The sequence below is a fragment of the Coturnix japonica genome, chromosome 7, assembly GCF_001577835.2.
Source record: "Coturnix japonica isolate 7356 chromosome 7, Coturnix japonica 2.1, whole genome shotgun sequence".
Lineage (NCBI taxonomy): Eukaryota > Metazoa > Chordata > Aves > Galliformes > Phasianidae > Coturnix > Coturnix japonica.
The window spans coordinates 6,110,382-6,114,425 of record NC_029522.1 but is presented as its reverse complement, the minus strand read 5'-3'; the positions used below and the strand labels follow the sequence as shown (position 1 = coordinate 6,114,425).

The 4,044-nt window shown below is 51.6% G+C and overlaps 1 long non-coding RNA gene across 1 annotated transcript; it reads left to right on the top strand.

Moving 5' to 3' along the window:
- The first annotated feature begins 1,765 nt into the window (after positions 1 to 1,765).
- LOC116653687 lies at positions 1,766 to 3,685 on the top strand. The gene is made up of 3 exons (XR_004308017.1): positions 1,766 to 3,037; positions 3,139 to 3,343; positions 3,452 to 3,685. It is a non-coding gene; the product is annotated as an uncharacterized LOC116653687 (long non-coding RNA).
- Positions 3,686 to 4,044: the final 359 nt, after the last annotated feature.

Genomic DNA, 4,044 nt, shown 5'->3' with positions numbered 1-4,044 from the left:
TGCTGCTGCTGGGGCAAGAGAAGTCCAGCGGATGGCCCTGAGCTCCCTGCTGCCTCCAGGTGAGTCCTAAGGAAGAGGGTAGGACTGAGGCTGGTGTCCGCTGAGACGCTGTGCTGGGACAACAGAGGTGTCCAGCAAACAGCCCCAATCTCCTTGCCTCCTATAGGTGATGCCTAAAGAAGAGGGCAGGACTAGACTGGTGTCACTGAACTGCTGTGTGGACAGCCCCGAGCTCCCTGCAGCCTCCAGGCAGTGTCATGAGAAGCTACAGGGCAAGCTGTGCCTTTGGAGAAGCAGAAGACTTTGGTTTGGATGGGAAGAAGGGCTCGAGTTCAGCATGAAGGTCCATTCCAGTTGCTCCGTTTGGACTCTTTTCAAAGTCAGGACAATAAACAGTTGAAAAGGACAATACAGTTTAAAAGGAGCATAATGATAAGTTATGTACCAGTAAGTGCCTCTCCATCTTCAGTACTTCAGGGTCTGTCCTGGGAAACCTGTGTCCCCTCCTGGACTCCCCATTGGGAACAGCTTTGCCCCACATTGTGAGGCCCAGCCCAGGCCTGCACCCGCTGCTGCCAGCCCTGTCTGCCCCTGGACAGGCGGTGCCTGACAGCTCCGTGCTCAGCACTGCTGCACGGGCTCCGAACTTGTTTGCATGACAGCAGCGTGGGGTGCATGAAAAAGGCATTTTCGCACACATCCCAACAATTTCACCTCTCACAGCAAATTTAAATAAAACAATGCTGGATTTCCTACAGCAAAAGTTTCTCCTTCACAGCCAGGAAACTGCCAGTGGATGCTAAATGATGAAGAGCATCACCCCCTTCAGAAAATAAGAGTAATGGCCCAAAGAAAGAGCACCTTCAGACACAAACACAGCAGAGGCCCAAGCCTCCCAAGCTTTCTGACTCCGATGCAACTGCCATCACTGAGGTTTCCAAAGGCTTCACACACTCCTTGACACCTTTCATGTGCCATTCACTCCCGAAAGAGGCTAAAATACCCCACTACGATTCCAGCCAGACCAAAATTGCACAAATGCTCAAATTAAGGTCAGTTTGTCATTAACAGGTCTGCCAATCAACCCTTTTCATTACCCAAATCAGCAGCATGAATTATGAAAAGAAGGTATGTGAAGCAGTCGGGATAACATCTTACAGGGAAGATGAAAAGTAGAGTATGTATAATTCCAGCGTCTTTAACTATTAGGACAGAAACCATGTAAAAAAAAGTATCATTATCTGTCCAGACTGTATTCCCAGAGCTTGCAATCACAGACGTACCTTTGTACCAAGGTCCAGCAAACTTGTCAGTGCATATACCTGACCCCAAACCACCCAGGGCATAGGCAGAACATATCACGACCGGGATAGCTGAATCTTCTCAGCTGTCTCCAAAACATCACAAGCAAGCTGCCCCTAGACAAATTGAAAAGAGTGGAATCGACTATTTACTGTGTTCTAAAAAATGATAATAAGAAGAATTTAAAAAATCTGTTTATCTATATGTATATTTTAGAAAAGAGGAACATGGGCTTAGGATGGTGACTTCTGCCTTTAACAGCGTGGGCTTCCCTGCTGACTCCCGTATCCTTACCAAGTAGCATCTAGGTGCTTTCAATTTGTCCCAGTTCTCTTTATAATATAAAAAACTATACAAACGGAGCCAGAACCTGTTCTCTCATCCAACTAGGAGCTGTTCTAACAACTTATTTGCTGCTCAAGGAGCAGGTGACTACCATGAGAGATCTCTTCTCGGGCTGAACAGACCAAGTGATCTCAGCTTCTTCTCACACCCTTTGTCTTCCAGACCCTCCCCCATCTTTGTAGGCTCCACCAGCTGCTCTCTGACAATTTTATGTCCTACACTGAGGCACCCAACCTAAACTCGGTGCTGGAAGTGGGGCCACACCAGGCTGAGCAGCCACCAGCAGCGCTGGGCCTGCTGTGCCCTAGGGTCCGGTTGGCCCTTTAGACTCCAGGGCACGGTGCTGCCTCAGATTCAACTTGCAGGCAGACAGAAACCCCAGCTCCTTTACCTGGGGCTGTGCTCCGGCCTCCCGTCCCCCAGACTGTACCCAGAGCCAGAGCTGCCCCATCCCAGGTGCAGAACCAGCGCCTGCTTTTCTTCATGCACATGGAAACAACCCTCGAGTTTGTCAGATCCAGGCATGAGGCCTCTCTATCCTCAGGAGAGTCAACACTACTCCCAGTGTAGCATCATCCACAAATGTAACATAACGTACAGATCTTTATTGGAGTCATCGATGAAAACATTCAAGAGAACTGATTTGAAAACAGGACCCTGCAAAATCCCACTGAGTGGCAGCTAGGGCAACTCTCAGCCCAAAGCCTCCCATTGCCCGGCACAGACATGTTTTGGTCATGGTGGGACATTCTTATGGTCCCCGTGCCATGCCATACTGATGTCACGAGGCACCTCCCTGACAACCAGCTGTGTTTACAGTGCCCGTTAACAGACCCTCAGTCTGTGAGCGACCTGCATCTTGTGGCCTCCTGACCCAAGAAGCGATTTATCCAGTGCTCCTTTTCTCTCCTTCCCTCCCACCTTTCTGGAGGAGGATGGCGGCTCCTCCTCCTCTAAAGAAGCTTAAGCTTCAGAGGAGCAGCAGCCAGATTGAACCGATGGAAATTGATCCACCTGAAGACGGCATTTCGCCGATGGAGGTGGATCCCCCTCCGGAGGAACCGATGGAGGTGGATCCCCCTCCATCAGGCCGGGGCCAGCGCTGTAACATCACGCTTCCCCGGAGAAGTCGCTTTGTGCGATGGAGGCGCACCAGGGGCTCTCGATTTCCATTTTGGCGTTGAAATGTCACCATCCGCCAGAGAGCCCCTGGGACGGCTGCTGCTCCACACCCCCTTCTTTCCCGATTTCCCATCTTTCCCCAGCACCTCTCCCTTCTTCTTTCCCAAACTCTGAGGAAAAGGAGAGGACTTGGACTGGTGTCCACTGGGTTGTGCTGGGGCAACAGAAGGAGCCTGGCAGACTGCCCCGAGTTCCCTGCAGCCTCCAGGTGAGCCCTAAACAAGGTGGGACTGGTACTGGTGTCCATTAAGCTGCTAGCTGTGGAAACAGGAGTCCAGTGGATAACCCTGAGTGCTGTGCCTCCTCCAGGTGAGCCCTGAAGAAAGCAGGACTGGGACCAGTGTCCATTGAGCTGCTGTGGCTGGGATAAAGGAAGGAGTCCAGGCCTCAAGATCCTTGCATCCTCCAGAAGCATCCTGAGGAAGAGGACAGGACTGAGAATGGTGTTCACTGAACTGCTGTGCTGGGGCAAGAGAAGTCCAGCGGATGGCCCTGAGCTCCCTGCTGCCTCCAGGTGAGTCCTAAGGAAGAGGGTAGGACTGAGGCTGGTGTCCGCTGAGACGCTGTGCTGGGACAACAGGAGGTGTCCAGCAAACAGCCCCAATCTCCTTGCCTCCTATAGGTGATGCCTAAAGAAGAGGGCAGGACTAGGACTGGTGTCCACTGAACTGCTGTGTGGACAGCCCCGAGCTCCCTGCAGCCTCCAGGCAGTGTCATGAGAAGCTACAGGGCAAGCTGTGCCTTTGGAGAAGCAGAAGACTTTGGTTTGGATGGGAAGAAGGGCTCGAGTTCAGCATGAAGGTCCATTCCAGTTGCTCCGTTTGGACTCTTTTCAAAGTCAGGACAATAAACAGTTGAAAAGACAATACAGTTTAAAAGGAGCATAATGATAAGTTATGTACCAGTAAGTGCCTCTCCATCTTAGTACTTCAGGGTCTGTCCTGGGAAACCTGTGTCCCCTCCTGGACTCCCCATTGGGAACAGCTTTGCCCCACATTGTGAGGCCCAGCCCAGGCCTGCACCCGCTGCTGCCAGCCCTGTCTGCCCCTGGACAGGCGGTGCCTGACAGCTCCGTGCTCAGCACTGCTGCACGGGCTCCAGAACTTGTTTGCATGACAGCAGCGTGGGGTGCATGAAAAAAGGCATTTTCACACACATCCCAACAATTTCACCTCTCACAGCAAATTTAAATAAAACAATGCTGGATTTCCTACA